The sequence below is a fragment of the Sus scrofa genome, chromosome 15 (assembly GCF_054392235.1).
Source record: "Sus scrofa isolate SSC_HxYL_T2T_F1_AM1 chromosome 15, Sscrofa_HxYL_maternal_Yorkshire_Landrace_v2.0, whole genome shotgun sequence".
NCBI classification, from domain to species: Eukaryota; Metazoa; Chordata; class Mammalia; order Artiodactyla; family Suidae; genus Sus; species Sus scrofa.
Genome location: NC_139397.1, coordinates 15,664,850 through 15,688,702, shown reverse-complemented (window position 1 = coordinate 15,688,702; position 23,853 = coordinate 15,664,850).

Here is a 23,853-nt window from a genome sequence, read left to right as displayed (position 1 = left end):
CTTGAATAAAAAAAAACTGGAAAAAAAGTAGCAGCGTTACAAAAACTAGATTTTAATGAGCTTTGGTTGAGTGGGTACTATACAGGCCACTAAAAACCCCTGTAGGATTTTCAGTTAAACAAAAATTCAGTTAAACAAAACAAAAATTCAGTTAAACAAAAATTCTGAATAGCTTTTGAATGGGTGATGAGCAAGTCACAAGGTAGGGCAAAAAGCCCTGCTTGAATTTGGCATGCCAAAAATTCTTTCTCCAAAACATTGTAATCCTTCTTCCAATTTGTGGAAATTGAAATTCTTTCACATTTTTGGTTTAGTCCATTCATTTAGATCAAATTAAATGACTGCTTTTCTTTTTTTGATACCCTGTCTTTGTTTTTGTTTTTACTTTAGTTTTTTGGGGGATAGAAGAAATAGGTTCTTCTTTTTTATCTTTGGGTGATTTTTTTTTCGTAATTAAATATTTTAACATATTACTAGGATTACACAAGGCATATGGTATGCTTTACAAGGTATCATTGTCCTTTTAAATATCTCTTCAGGTGAAGGAAGAACATTTGGCATTCATTCATGGATGATTCATGATCTTCTGACTTTGTGTCTGTGGTGGCCATAGTGACCCAGGTCTTAAAAAAGCACACACTATTTCAGGTCAAATCTGACTTTTATCTTTGTCTCTTTAGCTTCTATTCCAATTAAGCTGGAAGACTGTGAAAAACAACAGTTCAAACAGCTTGTTTTTCCTCCGGGAGGGCAAATGTATGACTAATTAATAGAAAGCCAATCACTACTGGTGTTGTAACTGCAAATCTAAGATTTTCTAGAATAGATATCCTTTCTTGTTTATGTATATGTTTCTATCTGGAAAATTATTTTTTCAACAAAATGTTCTGAGAAATGAGTGACCACTTAAAGCCACAAATATCACAATTTCACACGTGAGAGGTGTTCTGCTTTTTTTGTTTTGTTTTGTTTTAAGTATCTTTATTTCTCTCACTGCCTAGAGAACAGATGATTTTCATTACACTACATATTGGGCTTTATCATGGTGGAAAGGTGATTTAATAATTGCAGCCTAACTATTCATGTTATTTCTGCTTTGTACTTCCTAAGGAATGGCTCATTACATGACATCAAAGCCAAATCCTGCAATTAGAAAAGAGCTTGTATTAACTGGATTTTGAAAAAAGAAAACAACAAAACCACCCCAAATTCTTGAAACAACAAAAGAGAAAACATAGCAAGAAACCAAGTCTTGGCGTTGCTCACCTCTTTTTAACCCTTACTCCTTCCTAAAATAAAAACAGGTTGGAAGAATTGTTATGAACAGGGTCTTAATTGAAAAAAAAAATTTAGGAGTATTTGAAAGGAAATGACACAGTACCTTCATTAAGCCTGGACCAAGCATACTTGTTTCGTGTTTTTCAGTCTGGTGCTGCCTCAATACTCATTTATAATCTAAATTTAGCAATGACAGTATGGGATTCTCTCACCTATGTTAGAAAGGGAATAGTGGTGAACTCAGGACAATCAACCAAAGAGACAAAAGTGTATTTAGAAACACAAGCTATAGGGCACAGCTCATGCAAAGAAATCTCATCTCTAGGTCCATGTATGCTTAGAGGGAAGAATCAGTGCCCTAAAGCTGGAGCCCCTATTGACGTTAGGAATGAGTTTGGCCTCTGGCAGTGCCTTTTTTAAAAAGGAGAGAAATGCACTGTGGAGAGAAATGCACTGCTGACAGGTGGGCTTTTCCCCTCTAAGTAGGATGGATAGAGGGAGTTGGTACAATAGCTTGCAATATTTGAGTACAGTGTTTTGTTTTGTTTTTTTCTTATAAAGATGGAAGCTATTATTTTTTAAGCATGTAGTTTCAATGGTGCAGGCTTGATTTATGACTAAGAATTCTTTTTCTCCACGCCATATTAGCACTCTTGTATAATTAAATAGTTTCCTTCTTGAAACCTATATTGGGCCAAGGTAGTGAATACGGCATGGACAGTGCAGTTTTAACACACATTAGAAATGTGGAAGATTGAGGTGTTTCTTTCTTGAATTTAACACAGTAGAAATCTCTGTCTTTTCTCTACAGTTTGAGGGCATGAGATAATACTGGTCTGAAGACTTTAGAGAGTTCTTAGCTTCACCTGCACCTCAGTCTTGTCAGAATGACATGGGTGTGTGAGCTCAGTCGGATTTAACTGGGTATGAACCTGAGCACATATTCTGAATGCAAATCAAGTCTCCCTTTTTTTTTTAACCATAAAAGGTATGAGCATAAATTCCAAAGCTGATGCCATAGTAAGTGACGTGGGAGAACAATATTACTTCCTTTTGTGGACCTGTTTCTCCTCCCACAAGATGTAAAACTTCTTTACTTCTCTTGAGGCTTGTCCATGCAAGCCTGTCAACATTTACCTGTATAAACGTATAATTAAAAAATATATCCTAATCCTTTAGCAAGTAATTATATTGAGTGCTATTCACCCTCCATAAGAAATCCCTTAAAGATCTAAAGGGTGACAGCCTCATCAAGTTTTTATTGCCTCCCTTGATGCACTTCCATTTTTGGAAGTCTCCTCTCACTTTCTGCTTAAACATACAGGAACACAAAAGAAATTCAAAGGATGGTATTTTGAAAGAAGTTAACTTCATTAAATAATTATCAAATTAGAAAATTACATACCCAAATATCCCACACATGTATAATAAGATGAGAGATACATGTGTTTGCATGTTTGGGTGAGATATACAGTCTTGGCAAGTAAAAATATGCATAATTTTCTCATACAACATAATTAGAGAAAATTACATATCTAGCCAATTAGTCTACGAAGCAATTTTCTTCATATTTTCTTTCTCCTGAGCTAAAATGGCCTTGATAACCCTCTGCCATCTTCATTTGCTGCAGCCTCACCCTCACCCACTCCCCTCTTCTGCTCTCCTCTACCACCCTTTCCATTTTATGCCTTCCTGGCAGAGCCACCTCCATCCCCCTGCTCTGGTTTTGTTCATTTTCTCCCCCTCCAAGTCTCAGCTACAGGGCAAGACTCCAGCTACTTGTGGGTGGACAAAACAATTACACAGAAACTCTAATAGACACAAAGAAGACTCCTTGTCTGATGTCACAGATGACCCTGGACCTCTGCTGGTCCTCTGCATCTATTTGTCCCTTAGTCACAAAGAAGAGGCTATGTTATCATGCTAAGCAGAATTTGGGTGCCAAATTGTCTTTCCCTTCCAATCCACGGCTCAAGGGAAGAAGCTTGCAGGCTTTGGAGAGAAAGCATTCAAGGCTCAGCTTGGCCTTGCATGTCTGTGCCTAAGAGTAGGCAGTACTGGGGAAGCCCAGCTCTGTGGTGACAAGCCTGAGTTCGATGCAGGCCCTGGGAACCACCCCCATTTGCAAGTTAAATACACACTCCCAGGTGGGCAGAGCCTGCTTTTGCCCCAGCAGCCACCCAGAGGCTTTCTCTGAAGTCTGGCAAGACCTGGGAGTTTCACATTCTGCCATCAGCTCTTGGAATACCTACCTCAGCCTTGTCGGACCGGATGCTAAGTATTCAGGCGGTATTCTTGGCTAGAAGCATAGTGTCAAGGTGGGGATTTTTCATAGATTTCCCCCTCTCTCTCCCTCTTGCCAATTTCCCTGTGAGCCTATGGGGAAAGGCCCCTATGACAGTGTTTCAAACTTTTTTTTTTTTCTAATCATTGCTCTCTGAGGGAGCCATTTAGGACATGTTTTTCCTAATAAATTAGTAAGTTAATAAAATTTCCCCCCATAACAATGTAATACCATAGATATACTATATATCTGTTTATATATGCATGGATCTTTGATACTTAACACAAATTGGATGCTTTTATTCCTGAGAACCAATCTTCAGCCTTTGGAGGTGATACGTCCCCATCACAACATGTACTCTGTGGGTTTTCCATGTCGCTAATATAGGCCTGACACTGAGTTTGGTACAACCAAGGCCTCTTTAGACTTTAGGTTATCTACCTGTGATAGTCTCCTGGGTACATCATTCTACTGCATTGTCTCAGCTGTAATTTATTTCCCATGTATTCTGTTAATATTAGGAAGCACCAGGAATCTGCAAAGGGCCGTTTGGGCCAGAGGTCAGGACTTTGTGGAGATGAGAATAGTCCAAAAATTATGTATGACATTCCTGTGGCGTTAACCACTGTACTCACCAGAAAGCATTCCTCTGATCTCAGGCTAATTGTTGCCTGGCTCTTTATCTAAATACTTAGGGATACAGAGATGGTACACAGCACACGTACTGTTAATGAAACAGTCCCAATAGAATAAGGGTTGATGCTGGGGGGATGGTGGGGTGGTGGCTGGTCTGCCTGCCTCCCAGCACAGAAATGCTGGCTGGGGGTGAGGTGGGAGGGTGAGAAAAGAAACGGTGCAGGGTAGGCCTAGTGAAGAGTAAAGAGATGATGGTCTCAGCACAGTGGTCCTTCCAAAGACCAAGGACTACACCTCTTAAGCTTTCACTTTGCACTTGCTCTAGACAATGCTTCTTGCATTTGAGACACAATACAGTCAGGGCCATTTTAGGAAGCTCAATCTCTATTCTTTAGAAATACATTTAATGACATTCAATTATCTTCAGATTGAAATGCTTTACTAAACTAACATTTAAAGGCCTCTGTTGAATAACCCTACTTATTTATGTGCTATTTTTCTCTGACCTGCAGTCTACATCCTCAGTAATACCAACTCTAAATTCATTGTGACCCAAACACATACTCACATGCCTTTACAGGTGCTATGATCTTTTTTTTTTTGTAATAAGCTCCCCTTCTCTTGCCACCTATTCAAATCCCGCCCTTCTTACACCTTCAAAGTTGGCTTCTGGAAAGTAATTTCTGTTTTTTTCCAAGTAGATATTAATTCTTCTTCCTTCACACTCTGTCTTCATTCCCTTGCACCATCACCAAAGAGGAAATTAAATTATAATAAAAAGTAGAATAAGGTGTTTAGCTCCTCCACTAACCCTTAAGCCCATCAAGGGTCCAATTATACCTATCTTTGAATCTTACACAGGGACTAGTGCACACGCTGAGAGCACAACAAAAGCAATGAATTTCTTATGCTGATTCTGTTGTGCTATTGTTTCTGGGCCAGAATAGGAAAGGCTTTTGCAGCAAACGTCCACTTCATATCATCTCCTCTGTAACAGATCATGAGACCGGAGCTAACTCTAACATTAAAGAGACTCATTTAGATAAGCAGAGAGAAGTGATAAGTTTCGTTTTCGTTGTCAATCTTTTTGTTTGTTTGGCTATGTTTGTTTCACTTTGTTTGTTTTATGTTTTAATGTTTTCTTTGAAGAAAAAAAGAACTGGTATGACCAATGGACCATATCACCTAGATGGTTTTTCCTCTTGTGGCCAAATATTTCCTGTTAACTATAAAGCTAAAAAGAATCATTTTTTTTTTTTTTTTTTTTGTTGTTGTTGTTGTTGTCTTTCCTTGGGCCGCTCCCACAGCATATGGAGGTTCCCAGGCTAGGGGTCGAATCGGAGCTGTAGCCACCGGCCTACGCCAGAGCCACAGCAACGTGGGATTGGAGCCGCGTCTGCAACCTACGCCAGAGCCACAGCAACGTGGGATTGGAGCCGCGTCTGCAACCTACACCACAGCTCACGGCAACGCCGGATGGTTAACCCACTGAGCAAGGGCAGGGACCGAACCCGCAACCTCATGGTTCCTAGTCGGATTCGGTAACCACTGCGCCACGACGGGAACTCCTAAAAAGAATCATTTTAACTGGATCTTGATAGAGATCATTCACATGGTTCACCGCTTCCAACAACCCAACTCAGGAAATCATTCATTCATTTGCTTTTATTATTTTTTTCCTCAGATCATCTTTTTCTGGGTGATCTCCCTGCTGCTCAATCCCCTCAGATTGTTTCAGGTTAAACAAGGTAGCTCTGATGCAAAAATCTAGCTTTTATTACAGATGTAGAAGATAAATGGTGTTTGGGATATTTTTTCATTGTTTTTAAAGACAAGTCATATTCAGAATCAAATGAGAAAAGTGAAACAATCCAGGAGACATTGTTCAGGTGAAAGTCATTGTGTGCTTGGGATTCAATAGCAAAGCAGTTGAAATTTGAATTAGAGTGGTTTTTTCCTCCCCTTTTGGTAACCATGGGGATAGCAGAGTATCTTATACACAAGGCTTGTGGGAAGGAGTAACCTTGGAAATTCTCCTACTGAAGAGTGATTTAATCCTTGTTCTGACACATGAATCATGGGGTGGTGCTTTCTGTCAACATTTTTTGCTGTCTTCAGAACCAGAAAAGCCAGTGTCTGCCTGGTAACTGGTGCTGCCGCAGCTGCTGGGAGATAGCATTGTGACAGTGGAATTTTTCTGAAACCATTTTTAAATAGGTTATATGTCCAGGAACACTTAAATGATATTTTCATCACAGGTATCTTTTGGACATATTATTGATATGTACTGCACTATATAAAATGACATTTGAAACAATTTAATTTTTATTCTTAATTGAGAGGAGAAAATAGTCCAAGGCATGCTTTGAACACCTGAAAATGTCTAGATGTAGCGTATAATAGAAATAATGTGCATATTTTGTTCATTTTTAATTCACTATTATCTTCAATATTCATTATCTTAAAGTGGCTATCTATAGCTATGAATTACACATTATACACGTTAATTCAAATGATTTGTATTAGCCTTTTTTCTTTTGTGGAAATATTCATTTTAGATCATTCTTTTTCTTAAAAACAAAGATAAATGTAAATATATGCAAAAAGCATTCTAGAAGTTATTAAATTATTTATCTTTAATTTTTTTAATCCATTAAAAAGGAAAATAGCATCAGAGAAAAATACATGGCTAGACCATGCAACCAACTAATTTTTTTTTTACCTATCTGAATAATGAGAAATTATTTTGTATAGCTCTTATGATCATTTTTAACTGGATTTTTTTTGGTATAAAGCTGTATGAGATATTTGTATATTAATCCCTTGTTGGTCAATTCATTTGCAAAGACATTTCTCCAAAGAAGACAGAAGATGGCCAAGAAACACATGAAAAGATGTTCAACATCACTAATTATTAGAGAAATGCAAATCAAAACTACAATGAGGTATCACCTTACACCATCTAGAATGGCCCTCATCAAAAAGTCTATAAACAATAAACACTGGAGAGAGAGTGGAGAAAAGGGAACCCTCCTACACTGTGGGTGGGAATATAAGCTGGTATAACCACTATGGAGAACAGTATGGAGGTTCCTTCAAAAACTAAGTATAGAACTACCATATGACCCAGCAAGCTGACTCCTGGGAGTATATCTACAGAAAACCATAATTTGAAAAGACAGATGCACTAATGTTCACTGCAGCACTATCTATAATAGCCAAGACATGGAAGCACTTAAATGTCCATCAACAGAATGTGGTAGGGGCCCTATCAGAACAAAGGGAAGACAATGTGGCATAATCAGTATCTGTGTGCACATGTGTAACTTTGTAACATTGACAAACCAATCAAAAGATATGTTACCCAATAAGGAAGACAAAGGGGCTAAAATGTAAAGGGGTTACTAACAATGGGTATATAAGGCAACACCCCACTGTGCTCAGGGCTCAGCCTTTGGATTTGAATCCACTGAGCCAGTGCTGGCATGAATAAAGGCTGCTTCCTGGCAATAAGCCTCAGTGTCCCATCTCTCTGTACACAAATTCTGCAACAAGAGGACTGGATAAATAAGATATGGTAAATATATACAATAGAATATTATTCAGCCATAAAAAGCATGCAATAATGCTGTTTGCAGCAACATAGATGGACCTAGGAATTATCATAGTAAGTGAAGTCAGAGAAAGACAACTATAATATGAAACCACTAATATGTGGAATCTAATTACAAATGATGCAAAAGAACTTACAAAACAGAAACAGAACCAAAGATTTCAAAACCAAATCTATGGTTACCAATGGGGGAAAGGTGGGAAGGAGGGATAAATTAGGGGGTTGGGATTGACATATACACTCTACTGTATATAAAATAGATAGGTAAAAAGGACCTACTATATAGCCCAGGATAATCTACTCAATACTGTGTAATAACCTTTATGGTAAAAGAATCTAAAAAGGAATAGATATATGTATGTATATAATAGGTTTACTTTGTTGTACACCTGAAACTAACACAACTTTGTAAGTCAACTGTAATCAACACAATTTATTGATTGATTGACTGATTGATTTTTATTTTTTTCCATTATAGCTGGTGTACAGTATTCTATCAATTTTCTACTGTACAGCAAGGTTGACCCAGTCACACACACACACACACACACACACACACACACACACACACACACACATATATTCTTTCCTCTCACATTATCATGCTCCTTCATAAGTGATTAGATATAGTTCCCACAGCAGGATCTCATTGCTTATCCATTCCGAAGGCAATAGTTTGCGTCTATTAACCCCAAATTCCCAATCCATCCCACTCTCTCCCCCTCCCCGTTGGCAACCACAAGTCTGTTCTCCATGACCACGATTTTCTTTTCTGTGGAAAGGTTCATTTGTGCCGTATATTAGATTTCAGATATAAGTGATGTCATATGGTTCTTTTTTATGGCTGAGTAATATTCCATTGTGTATATATACCATATCTTCTTAATCTATTCATCTGTCAATGGACATTTAGGTTGCTTCCATGTCTTGGCTACTGTGAATAGTGCTGCAATGAACATACGGCTGCATGTGTCATTTTCAAGGAAAATTTTGTCTGGATATATGACCAAGAGTGGGACTGCTGGGTCATAGAGTAGTTCTATATATAGTTTTCCAAGGTACCTCCATGCTGTTTTCTGTAGTGGTTGTACCAATTTATATTCGCACCAACAGTGTAGGAGGTTTCCTTTTCTCCACACCCTCTCCAGCATTTGTTATTTGTGGAAATTTATTTTTTAAAAAAGAAATAATTTTGTGTTTTCTTTGCTGGCTTTAGTTCTTTGAATAATTGCTTCTATATCACACTTCATCTTGCATTTATTAATACAACTTCACTATAAATTATTCCTTCACCCCCCATTAAAAATCAAACAAAATTCATTTTTAAAAAGTCTTCTTTTCATTTTCCAATAGGTTATATTAGATTTTTTTCTTCACTGGGTCTTCCCTTTCCATCATACCTTGACCAGTTTTCTTTGCTGCAACTCAAATACACATTCATCTAGGACACTGTGTTCAGTGCCTGAGCTCATAGGGCATCTTTAAAGTCATTTTTCCCAACCCCCAAGTGAAGGTTCCATTCCTGACAGTCTTGTGTTACCACTCAGAGTCAGAGGAAATCTACTAGTTTTCCTAATCCACCAGGCTTATGCACCTTCACCTCAATCTCTATCCCAGGCCAATACATACAAGGAGATATGTATATCTCATCCCCATCCCCCCTTCCTCCTCCTCCCTCCTCCTTCCTGTCTTCCCTTTGGCACAGCTAAGGGTGAGACTGTTCCTCTACCTCAACAGCTTCCTCACACACTGAAAGCAGCATCTTCCTGCTTGGCTCTGTCTCCACCCTGGGTAGCCAGCATCCCCATTTCTTGACTGTTCTGGTTCCAGGCCCCTTCACCTCCCAAATCTCGCTCTACCCTACCACGGCGCAGTGGAAGTGCTCCTGCCCACACCTGTCCTGGGTAATGCTCCTTCTTTAGATCCAGTGACACCCCCTGGTCTGCCCAGAGCTGTCCTGGTCTCAGCCCTGAAGTTTCCACCTCCTGGAAATATATAGCTAAAATTATAGTGTATGTTTTATATTAGCATTATATATGTCATATGTATATCTAGTACCATTTTCAGTCTCTTGTCCCCTACATGGCTTGTTTTATTCTCATGTAGTCCCCTTCAGCTTGAATTACCTCTTTTGTCCACTCTGCCCCTGCACTTTCATTCACAGGCTGGGACTACTTGACCTGGGTACCCAGATCTCATTTCCAAGTCAAGTAGTCCCTAGGTACCCTGCCCTAACCAGGAAGGGAAGGCAGGAATTTCTTGCGACTGATTCTTCTATGCTATCTTCCACTCTCATTATTCACTTGTTACCATACCACTAGATTCTATGAGTCCACTCTGCCTATGAACACTGAATATTAGTAATAGTTCCAAAATTTTTACTTGGCCCTGTTACTTTGCATCACTCACACCAAACTGCAACAATGTCCTAAATACCTTGAAGCGCTCAACTGTCTTCATTAACTACACATTCATCTTCCCAAAGACCACTATTTTTTTGAGGACAGAGAAAACAATGGGTTCATCCTAGTTTGCTGCCCAGCACTCTGCTGGGTGCAACACGTCTCATGGCTGGCCAGCAATGGAGAGATGCAGAGTGTCCTCTCCTCTTTCCAGCTCAATAAAAAAGCTTGCTTTTGTTATCACTTTAAAACTGTTGTGGGCTTATAATAGGAAGTCTTTAACTTATAATTTGGTTCTATTCCAGAAAGCACTTCTGAGGTTCTATGTCACAGAAACCTGTTAACCATCCCTGAAATAAACTCCAAGATGCAGTGCTGGATGGATGGACCTGAAATTATCATGCTAAGTGAAATCAGTCAGACAATGAGACACCAACATCAAATGCTATCACTTACATGTGGAATCTGAAAAAAGGACTCAATGAACTTCTTTCAGAACAGATACTGACTCACAGACTTTGAAAAACTTAGAGTTTCCAAATGAAACAGGTTGGGGGAGTGGGAGAATGTGCTGGGAGTTTGGGATGGAAATGCTATAAAATTGGGTTGTGACAGTCACTGTACAACTATAAATGTAATAAATTCATTGAGTAATATAAAAAAGTATATTCACACAGTTGTGCAACCATCATCACCATCCATTTCCAGAACTCTTTCCAACTTGCAAAACTGAAACACTACACTCATTAAATAATAACTTCCTGTTTCCCCTTAATCCAGCCCTGACAGCCACCATTTCATTTTCTTCCTCTATGAATTTGATTGCTCATGTAAGTGGAATCATACAGTATTTGTCTTTTTGTGACCAGCTTGTATCACTCAGCATAATATCCTCAAATTTTATCCATGTCGTAGCATTGTCAGAATTTCCTTCTTTCTTAAGGATAAATAATATTTCATTGGATGTATATAATGAATTTTCTTTTATTTTTTTTTTGCTATTTCTTGAGCCGCTGCCGTGGCATATGGAGGTTCCCAGGATAGGGGTCGAATCGAGCTGTAGCCAGCGGCCTACACCACAGCCACAGCAACGCAGGATCCGAGCCGTGTCTGCAACCTACACCACAGCCACAGTAACGCCGGATCGTTAACCCACTGAGTAAGGGCAGGGACCGAACCCGCAACCTCATGGTTCCTAGTCGGATTCGTTAACCACTGCGCCACAACGGGAACTCCTGAATTTTCATTTTTAATAACACTGTAAAAGTAAAACTTATGCCCACTAAGCTTAGTAACCGCCATCAAATTTGTGATTGTTCAAATTTTACTTTCCTAAAGATTTTGATGGTTCTTCTCATCACCTCACAACACTGCAGTGCAAAAGAAAGGTGCTTTTGTGGTTACTGAATTCTCAAAATGGACATTCAGGATAAGTTAGTAATATTCTGGAAATAGAGGAAGTTTCAAATACACCATTATTAAACTCAAAAAAAAAAAAAGTGCAGTGTTGGGTTGGGTCCTATAAGTGCAGTGAGATGACTGTGCAGAACTGCCTCCTGGGAGTCAGTGGCCATGAAACAGCGAAGGAGGAAGGCAGGGAATGAAGACAGTTTCCTGCTACCAGGCATGGCTTTGCCAATATTCTAAAATAGATAAAGATATTCTTCCATATTTTATTTTTTATTTACAATTGTCTCCCAAATCATATTGTGCTTTCCGTACTCACCTCCACATTCCACCCGCACAGTACAGTGACTTACTCAACCCCACTTCCCACCTGCACAGTGACTTTTTGCTGGTCTGTACCGTCCCTGTGAAAGCTCTGGAGGAGGAGGTAATGAGAAAGACTAAAAGAGGAAGCTGATTTTAATGAGAATGACAGCAACCCCGATTAAACTAATATCCACCAAGGCTGGAATGACTAATAGCATTTTTAATTCTTCTGTTATTTGCATTTTGATGTCCTGCCCCGTAGCAAAGGATGTCAGTTCCAGCTATTCTCCTAGTTCACAAGCTGCAACTTGCTCACAGCTCTGCTTTCTTGTTTATTGCTGTGGTTGGTGCACATGTGTGGGGTGGGGTGAGGGGTAGGGGGTCTGCCTGTTCGTTCTGGCAGAATCAGCAGGGTCTTTAGCACCAAGGAAAAGAGAACACTGAAGGGGGAAGATGGTGATCGTCCGTGTGGATTGTTTGCAAATAGAGTGTTAAAAACTGAAAACCTGTTTACACATCTAAACGTCCTTCATTACGGCTGTGTTATGAATCTACATTTTTGATAAAGGTGAATGGGGTTCTGTGGAATTAATAAGCTTGGAATTCTGTGAGCCTGAAACTCTGATCTATGACTTTGTGCTCAGAAGTTAGGAATGAGTAATATGTGAGAAAGTGCTGTTGGGGTTCTGAACCCATTTGGGGCTCCATTTCATAGTCTTTGCAGCTTGAGAAAATAATCCGCTGAAAATCTTTGGTGGGGAATGTTGCCTTCAAACAAGTTTTCTTTATTCTTTTGTGATCCTGGAAATTTGATTATATCAATTAGGGAGAGTTCATATTTCCTAAATGTCTGTAGGGAGTTTCATGTTTTATTCTTTGGTAATTCAGCTACAGTTATAAGTGTGAACAAGCCTCAGTTATGAGTGTGCCAGCTTCCTTCAAGAGTCTATAAGTAAAGAATGTTCTTTGGGTTGATAATATTTGATATAAAAGGAATCTATGAACTGCAATGATAGATTCTCCTTTATAGATAATGTAAATCTCTTTGCATATAGAAATTTAAATAACATAAATGTGTGTGTATATGTTACACACAAATTTATATGTACAATGAAATGTACATACAGCTGAATGAACATATCACAAATATTTGTGATGTTACTTTACATATTTACAAACATAATATATATAGTTTTATGCAGACAAACTTAAACATGGTTATTTCTGAAACACAATGATTAACATTAGAAGTTTGAATATAAGTTAATTTATAGCCCTGAAACCCACTCCAGCTCCAGCTCCTCTTCCCAACAAAGGAATTTGCCGGGAAGGGCTCAGCTGGAGCAGCTGTGTGACTGAGAGCATTCCTGAGTTCCTCGTGCCCTCAGCCAAGTAGCTTGAGTCCATTTGAAGTCAGATTAAAGTAGGGTCTGTGTGTGATTGTATCCTGTTGACATATTCCTCCTTGCTCAGATGACATCCGTCTGTGGTCTACGGACGGCTTACTCTTTGCTGAAACTACGTTTTTTACTATTATGCTTAATCACATTTTCTTTGGTTGGCAAAGACTTATTGAAGACCTACTAGGTGCATATACCACCATGGGGAAGATATTCCTCTTGCCTTTAGGGAGCTCCTCGTCTAGAGAGAGTCATTGCCTTGTTTATGTGTCTATAACTTTGTATGATAGCTGTATGCTCAGGTTTTCAGATTTAGGGGCTTTCTATAAAGGGTATTTATGTGCAGATGTAGTAAAACTTAAGAGAGTTACATGACATAGTTATTTGTGATGAATTCTGAGTGCAGATCTAGGAATCACATTAAAGAAAAGAGTCATGGTAATGAGAAGATAAAGTGCACCTCATAAACAAAAAATAGAGTTTTTAGTCTGTGAAGAAAATAAAAAACCAATAATGTGCATTTTTCTGACAGTGATTGGTGAGTTTCCAAATATTGCTAGCCTAAGTTATTAAAGTTAAATAGTAAAACAATATATCTTCATAAGTCCTTGTGTAACTGTGACGTTATAACTAACTGTGTTATTGATCAAATGTGCTTTCCCTTTACTAAGAAAAAAAGCCTTTAAAAATTTCATATAGCTTATTGGTGATCAAATACTTTGTAGAAGGCAACATTTTGATGAAGAAAGTGAGAATAAATCAAGGACATATGGATTATATTTACTTGCAAATGTGTAGACTTTTTAAGAGGTTATAAGGGAAATTCCTGGCCCAAAAAAAAAAAATGTCCCTTGATTTGGAGAATGAAACATTTCTGAAAAAGACACAAAAAGGTGGGTAATGAAAAAATTTAATATACAGAGTCTGCAAGAGGTTGAATTTCTTTCCTATTCAAAAATGTCTAGGACTGTTCTGGAAATACACAGCCAAGTCCTGGAATGACTGATCTATGCTAAAAATTCAATTGTGTGTGAAATTTGTGGAGCGACCCAAAGGGCAGCCAGTTGCATAATCTTAGAAATATCACCCTGAATAATATAGGATTCTCAACATGTGACTTGGAAAATCTCTTACTAGTGGCTGGCGTGTATATACAGTGTATGTACATGCCTGTGTGTGCATGTGTATGTGTAAAACATATTTCAGCAGCATTTTTTGGAAATAGAGCACTTATATCCTGATAATGCACTGTCCTATCATTTTTATGACGCATTTGCATGTGTGAAGATATCTACATTTTTTTTTTTTCTTTTGGAAGTCACCAGGCTAGGGGGTCAGATCAGAGCTACAGCTGCTGGCCTAGCCACAGCCACAGCAATGCAGGATCCAAGCCGCAGATGCAACCTACACCACAGCTCATGGCAACACTGGATCCCCAACCCGCTGAGTAAGGCCAGGGATCAAACCTTCATCCTCGTAGATACTAGTCAGATTCATTTCTGCTGAACCATGAGAGGAACTCTAATCAACCCTTTTTTTTTTTTTTTAAACCAAGCTAACACTTCCCGGAGAGATGGGTGCAGGTGGAGCAGAGCAGACATGGGCACGTCCTCCCTCCCATGTGGGGACGATGGCATAGTTTTGGGGTTTTCTCTCATCTAGCTCTCCTATCATTCATGTAAAGCCCATGTAGGAGAGATTCCAGGGTTTCTGAAACCAGCTTTTCCCCAACCAACTGCTGGAAAGCTCCTCATAGCAGGATGATCCTCTACGTGCTCTGTAAATCTTCATGCAACTGGAGCGTGTCCCCTTCTCTCTTCCATCTCCTCCTGCCAGGAGAAGGACACTGAGAAGTCCCAGGGGCGACTGCAGAAAACAGACCCAAAGGAGGGCAGCACCACTGTGGTGGGTGGTCCTCAAGGCTGAAGTGATTCGTGAGTACAACCGGGGGGACCAGGTCGTGGTGGGATGGCTCAGCATGTGGGGCTTCCTGACTTCAGTCTCCCATAACTTCCAGATGTTTCACACTTTTGCAATCTACCCAGGGCTGGCTCTAGACCTCAAGGAATTGTTCGATGGTCTTAACACCGAACCCAAGCAGAATGGAATCTCCCATGTCATTGTCTCGGTGATGCGTGTGAACCAGCTGCCTTCCTCCCTGCACAGGCCCTTCTGCAGCCACTGTTTCCAGGGCTTGTTGACTCTGAGGAATAGGAGGAGCTGTTTCCCACACTCCAGTAGAAGCCTCTACGTGCAAGTTCTTCACTTGTGTGAATATTTCTCTTTCGTTAAGTGCAATAGGACCTTCTTGAACAATAAGCAACAATAACTGTGACATTTTTTTGACAATGCCAGGCATGATCACTTTCTGCTTCTCACACCCGGATTTTCATTCTTTCCCTAGAACACTGTGCGATTTCTGATTTTAGAACAGTTTTGGAATTTACAAAACATCTGTCTCATTCTTTTGAATGGAGAGGGCCTGATTCTTGCTTTGACTCCATGAAGGAGCCAGTACCACAGCCCTTAAAGTGTGTCTTTGTTCTCCACCCACAGATTTGCATGTGAAAATCCTGGCAAAGGAGCCTGGTAGGTAACCCCCAGAGCTTACTGGAAACCATATCAACAGCAAGATCACTATAAGCACCAAGTAGTCGGGCCACCCTTCCCAAACACTCTAGGGCACCCGAGCACGTGGATGGCAGGGAATTACAGGGCCCTGAGCTTCAGCACCTCCTAGAGCATCGTGTCCAAGCTGGGTTTTCCCCAGCCCTCTCTGAAACACCTGCAGAGGAACAGACTCTTTGCTTTGGAACAGCCTGGTCCTCAGTCTCATGAAAAGAGCAAAAGCTGGAAGGGCTACACGATTCTGTGAGATTCTAGAGCCATCTTCCAGCTTGCCACTTCTCCATCCTATTTTCTATCAATGGCTCTAAAAGGTTTTGACCATGACCCATAGATGCCTCAGCCCAGCACAAATGCGCACACATACACTGATTCATACACGATATATAAGAGGAACAATCATTTCACCAAACATTACTTACCAACCCATGCTAACATACTCAGTTTTTTACATTTTTCTATTCTATTTTTATCGTCTTTTAATCCTTGTCATAACCCACAAAATTGATTTCATGAGCTACAAAAAGTAACTAGCCACAGTTTTTCTTTTGTTTTGTTTTGTTTTTGCCTTTTTAGGGCTGTGCTTGCAGCATATGGAGGTTCCCAGGCTAGGGGTTGAATGGGAGCTGCAGATGCCGGCCTACACCACAGCCACAGCAACTCAGGATCTGAGCCTCGTCTGTGACCTACACTGCAACTCATAGCAACACTGGATCCTTAACCCATTGAGCAAGGCCAGAGATGGAACCCCAGTCCTCATGGATACTAGTTGGGTTGATTAACTGCTGAGCCACGACGGGAACTCCCAAGCCATAATCTTAAATAAAGTCCTCTATATGATGCGTCTTATTTGCTGTAGGAAACATTTTAATAAAATAATTAGACATTTAACAATTTTAATAAAATAAACATATCACAGTCAGGCACTGGGCTAGGTGCTTTACATGCTTTACCTCTAATCCTACAAGACCTTCGCAAGATAGATGTTATGCACATTTCCAGAAGAGAGATTCAAGTTTAAATAGCTTAAGTTTAAACAGCTTATTTTATTTAAAATATTTAATTTTATAATATGTAGTTCAGCTTTTTGAAAGATTTCTATTCATAAAGACTGAGTAGAGGTTATATGTGTATGTGTGTGGCTATATGGAATATTTATGTACATATACATCCTATAAAGTAGTGAATGGACTCAGAAGGAGGTAGTTTGTGTTGGCAAGACAGGGCCTCTGGGAAAAATAATCCAATGAGCTTTGTGTAATAGTCATGAAACAATTTTAAGGCTTGGGGTAGCTATAAAAGGAAAGCTTGTCCTGTATCAACCAGTAAATTTTTTGTAGGCTAGCTAAAATTTTTTTCTTTCTGGAGAGAAAAATTTAATACATTTGTTTCTGTCTCTCTCTCTCTTTTTTTTTTTTTGTCTTTTTAGGGCTGCGCCCTTAGCACATGGGAGTTCCCAGGCTAGGGGTTGAATCGGAGCTGCAGCTGCCAGCCTACACCAAGGCCACAGCAACGCCAGATCCATCAGATCCTAGGCACATCTACAACCTACACCACAGCTCATGTCAACACTGGATCCTTAACCCACTGAGCAAGGCCAGGGAATAAACTCACATCCTAATGGATCCTAGCTGGGTTTGTTACTGTTGAGCCACAACAGGAACTTCTCGTAACATTTTATAAATTATTGTATTTTATGTATAGGAGCATACTGCCTAGATGTGTCTCAACATTTTGCCAACAAAGTAATTCAAAAGGAAAAAATGCACCAGAGAGAGGTTGTTGTCTGCTCAACTGGTCTCTAAACACTTGGGTAGGCTGACCATCCTCAACAGGAAATGATTCAAAGGCAGCAATATTTACTGCTTTTGTTTTTGTTCTGTTTTGTTTTTTAATCTACTCAGCATCATTGGTTCTGAAGAGTGAATCACAGTGATGTTTAAAGGGACAGACTATCTTTACAATACCCAAGTTCAAGAGCCAGGCTGAGGGAGGCCAACCCCTGCACTGATGTTCCTTGTTGTGTCACTGGCTCCTGGAATTTGTACATCTGTGCTAGGCTGAATGTTTTTGAGTGTGTTCCTTTTCCATAGGCCTAATTCTTACCATCTATTTATGCTAAGGGATGATTACAGTTTGTAGTTGACATAAAAAAGCAGGCAGTCTATCTGGATTGTTCTTTACATCCTGGAACAAACCCCTCTTTTATTTTGTAATTTTTTGCCATACCCAGAGCATGTGGAAGTTCCCGGGCCAGGGATAAAACCTGAACCAGAGCAGTGACCTGAGCCACTGCAGTGAAAATGCTGAATCCTTAACTCACTGCACCACAAGAGAACTCCCGGAACAAACCTTCTTGACCAATAGCCAGCAGAGCACAATGGGCTCTGAATCTCCAGCCAAATGCTAACTACCTTATGACTGTCCTCTCAGTGCCTTATACCCCTTCCTCCCAATCAAAGCTTTCCAGTGACAGCTGAACTCTACATGCCCAATGACAATCATAAGACGAGAAAACCAGAAGTTGCCCCCCCCAACACTCTGCAGACCAAAAACCACAATATGGAAGCAGCAGGAATTTTTTCTTTCCTTCTTTTTTAAAAATCATTTTTCTCTGCCCTTTTATGGGAGGTAGGGTGGGAAATAAAAAGAAACCAATCATGAGTCAATCAGAAACAAGTTAACACATATAAGCTTTTAGGGAACTTTCAACCTTTCATGTGACTTTTCAGGAACAGGAAACCATAAAAGCCAATTCAGATCTAAACATCAGTGGGCTAGAATCTGTAATGGGCAAAAGGATCAAATGTGACTGAAGAACCAGAGAAAAGAAGTAGGCCCTGTCTTAGTGAAATAAGATACTCCTCAGAAGAGAGTGGTAAAAGTACTACCTAGAAAAATGAGGCCAGCACAGATGCAAGTAAATGCTTGGGTAGAATGGTCTAAATGAAAACAAACATTACCTCTACAAGAATTCACGAAGAGTTTACCTAAGAAGAATCACAGGAAATAAACGGAGAGTCTTCTAGCACTTCATCAGCAATATTGTTCTAAAAGTCAAACTGTTATTTAGCCAGAATTCCTACTGTGATGGTGTGTAGGAGCACACAGCTGCTTATTCATCTCCTGACTTTTATAATTGTCCCTAAAGAGTTAAAGGATCCAGGACAGAGCTTTAAATTTTCATTCTTGGTGTTCCCTTGTACTCTTTTTAATAGAAGAGGAATCCTAAACTATTTTTTTCATTGGTTTATTACATAGGCTTCCTTAGATCACAGAGATATTTTCTTTTTTTTTTTAGATTTTATTTTTCTATTATAGTTGATTTATAATGTTCTGTCAATTTCTGCTGTAAAGTGATCGTTTTATACACACATACACACACACACACACACACATTCTTTTTCTCACATTATCCTCCATCATGTTTCATCACAAGTGACTAGATATAGTTCCCTGTGCTATGCAGCAAAAATATTTTTAATCTTGCCTGGTGTCAGTCACCTAATCCTCTTTTCCTTGACTTGTGGGAATCTCCTTCTCCTTTGTTAGGGCTTTATAGGGACCAAACTTCTCCTACTCATCAGTGACAATCATAAGACACCAAGAAAATCATATATTATCAATTACATAAGTCACTGAAAGAGAGTCTGACAAAAATTTTAAGAGGATATTAAGCTTCCATAAGACCATCCATTGGCAACTTATGATGAAACAAGGTGAATGGTGGCCGCCAACTTCCTGGGACAGAACATAGAACTGCTCCCAAGGCATGTGGGCAATGCCTGTTGAAGCTCACACAGGATAGACGCCAGTTGTGATTGTAGAGCTCTACCTACATTCATTCACTCAAAAGACTATTCACTGAAAGTGAATCTCTTCTTTCCCTTGATGCTGAAACGGTCAGACCCCCCTGAAAGATCAGAGAACTGGGTAATTATCCATCAAAGCTCACCGGGGCTCTACACACCTCAGGGATGGTTTTTAACTTAATGGAATTTTTTGTCTTTATTACCTCAATTTTTTTTTTTTAAGTTTCAAAAGTTAACTCTAGCCATGTGTACACTTTGTAGCTCCCCTCATGAAACTGCTCATGAATAGTAACATTTCAAGACTGTTTCATCTAATATGACATCATGCAAAATAAACCAAAGCAGATTTTCTAAACATACTAAGCATGACAACAAAAGCCAAGATATGGCTCAGGTCCAACATGGGTTCCGCTTCAAACATTTGGCTGGAGGAGAAAAGAAATTATGATTTTTTAAAAAGCTAGGAATATTTTTACATAAAGCAGAACAGTTACCAAAGTCACAGTTTTTTTGTATTGCCTTCAGCATTGCTGGGTTTTCAGAACTTTTTTTTTTTTTTTTTTTTTTTTTGTCTCACTGTCTGCACTTTAGCCATGGAACATAAGACAGCCAGAGGCAACATTCCTCACTCACATTACTCACAGGAGGTCTCGTGATGTGCAATAACAGAAGTTACGGTAAAAACAAAAACAAGTCCACGATCCTCAAAACCACGGCTTTTAATTATTTCCTGCAAGTAGAGCATTGCGAAAATACATGCTTGGATCTTAGGAGGACAATAGCATTCGGAACTAAAAGTATTCTTTCCATATAAGACGTGGGAAATGTAAACGTCCTCGTTTCATTTTCTCCTGATCCTGTGGGAGATTTTTTGGGTGACAGAAATCCAGATGTGAGAAAGAAATACTGAGTCTTTCTTAGTTCTCATTTAACCCACTGGCTTCATCATTTTAGTCCTTGGTTTCTTTATCTATAATTGAATGCTGTGAAAAAGAGAGTATCTAAGATTGCTTTCATTCTAAGTTTGGGGAATGTATGATTATTTTAGAACTTGGTCATGAATTCTGTGGGTGTTTGACAAACTTTATCTCACTAAAAAAGCACAAGTTTAAAAAGCTCACTATGTCGTTGGCCCAAAGGTACTAACCTCTGTGCCAGGATTCCAACAGTTCCACACCGTGAATTGCACGTTGCAGATATTACTTCTGTGATGTCATCTGGGGAAAATCCTTGTTGCTACTTGAGGCGGCATCATTGAGTAGCAGTCACAGCTTTATGTGGCCTTCAGGTTTTGCCTTAAGATTTCTTAGAAATGGAATGGGTGGTAAATACTTCACAGTTCAATGAGAAAGGGTAAGACAATTTTTACAAGTTAGAGATCCTCTCTAATTTACATCTCTGAGTGAGGAGTGACTAATGTGAAAGCAAATATTATTTCAATAAGTAAGCTTATTTGTACCACACCTCCAAGATGTAATTAATGGTAATGCCGTATGAGTTGGTGTTAGGACATGATAGCCTTAAATATCCTCTCACCATTTAAAAATGCATCCTCCTAAGGAAAGCTTTTTAGTTTAAGCTTACATGCAAAGGAAGAGAACTTTGTTTTGTTTCTTTAAATCTTGTAGTTATTTTAATAGATGTGTTTACAAGTATGCAAGGGAAAGAAAGTAGGAGGAAAGAAACTCTGTTAAAGAAAGGTTAGGACAGGGAAGCTGAATAAGGAAAAAAACAGATTCTTCATTGTTTGTGGCACAGCCTTACACATATATTCCAGATCATTTTAATTCCTCATATTGACTCCACTCATGGGAATATTTTTTCCTAGTCACTCGGTTTATGTCTACACAAACTAGCTACATAAGAAATTAAGATCTCCCATTAAATATGGTGGGGTGAATTTCTAACTACTCAATCCTCTCCCAAAGTCCTACTACAAAGACAGTGAAGGATTTTAAAAGGCATAAACAGTGCTGGGCTGGAGCCAGCTTTCACCTGGTATAAAGACACAGTTGTTGGAGTTCCCATTGTGGCCCAGTGGAAACGAATCTGACTAGGAACCATGACGTTGTGGGTTCGATCCCTGGCCTCGCTCAGTGGGTTAAGGATCCGGCATTGCTGTGGCTCTGGTGTAGGCCGGCGGCTACAGCTCAGATTCGACCCCTAGCCTGGGAACCTCCATATGCCGTGGGTGTGGCTCTCAAAGGACAAGAGACCAAAAAAAAAAAAAAAAAAGACACAGGTTCAAGACTCCTCCAAGCCATCATTAAACCACTGGTAGCTTAAAAATAGTCACAGTGGGAGGGAGACACCACTAATATTAGTGAAGGCTACAAATAGAACCTTTTCTTTTTTTCTCAGAGAGCCATTTACCAGCACACTACTGACCAAACCCATAAGGGAAAAAACAAAAAACAAAACAAAACAAAACAAACCAAACCTTCAGAGAGTAAAAGATATCAGATGAGAATTATCAGTATGAACTCAGAAGTGAAGAAACTGATATTTAAGTGGTAAATGGCTTAGTTGACTAAAACAAAACAAGGAAGACTTCAGTGGGCTTCAGTCAACCCTCTCCCCTACAGAAGTATTCAAGGCAGAAAACTCTGGAAAGACTCATCAATCTGAGACCTCACTTGCCTGTGAAAGCAGGCAGGCAAAGTGGGGCTGAAAATAGGAAGAAAGCTTATCAAAAGATTAACTGGATCCTTAGATCCTCTACTACACCCAGACAGGTAATCACTCTTCCCATAACCTGAAAAAGATGAGAAAGGTTAAATAAGACAGGCCATGAACTGTGATGCACCAGTGATGCTGAGAGCGAGTCTGAGATGCTGTACCGACCCAGAAGAATTAAGGGAGAACTAACATACTGAACGGAGAGACCCAACCTCTCTTCTCCCCCTCAGCTTCCAGGATGCTGGCAACCATGTATGAGACTGGAGGACTACGGTCTGAGGAGACTGCCCTCAGCGATGGTGAAGAGTTGGTGATGCCCACAGCTGGGGGTCTCCAATAATGGCCTGGTCCCCTCCAGGTTAGCCTGTGGGAAGACCCACTGCTGTCCTCACCCGGGTGAAAACCAGAGTTTCTACTAAACATCTTTAAAACTTTACTCTTAGAATGTCAACTGACAACCAAGAACCGACAGATACTACTTATGTAAAAGGAAATGACCAAAACAACTAGCAAAAAAGAAAGAAAAGAAAAGAACCTGAAGGAAATAGACACAGTGTAGCGGATAGGATTTTTAAATTATTTAATATCCTCAGAGCTGTAGATGAAGATATTACATGCATGAAACCAAAGAAGCATGCTATGAAAAGAATCATACAGAGAAAAAAGGACAAAATATTTGTAATTAAAAATGTTACCATGACTTAACAACTTACCAGGAAACTTGAAAGGTAAAGATGAGGACAAATTTTAGAAAGTAGAACATAAAAGAATGGAAATAAGAGAGAAAAGTTAAAAAAGATAAGGGATAAAATCTAATTTCTGAATAATTTAAGTTCTAAAAAGAAGAAATGGAACAAAACAGAATGTGAAAACTGTCAAACAAACAAACCATACAGGAATATTTCCTGGAATGAAAATGGATTTTCAGGTTTATAGTGTCAGAGACTCACAAAAAATACATTTTAAAATACTCAAATAAAGGTGCAGGGGTGTAAAAGCAACATTAGAAAGTAGAAAATAATAGAGCAATTCCTCTGAAAAACTGAGGGAAAATAATGTTCAGACTATAATTCTATTCTAAAAAATGTTAACAAGCAAGTATCAGGGTAGAAAACTATATTGTTAGTTGCAGGTAGAAAATAACTACTTTTAATTGCAAGGCCTCAAAACAACACCTCCCACATAACCATATCTTCAGAAGCTATTGGAGGATGTACTTCAGCCAACATGAAGGAATAACATAAGAGGGAGGAAGCTAGAGGCTGCAGGAAACACAGGTTCAAAAACAGAAAAGAGAAGGAAATTCCCAGGATATTGACGAAGACAAGTCCCAGGACAACAGCCCTGCAGACTGGTAGAGAGAACAGATCAGAGAAAGAGGGTGGACGACTCCAGAGAGAATAACTGATAT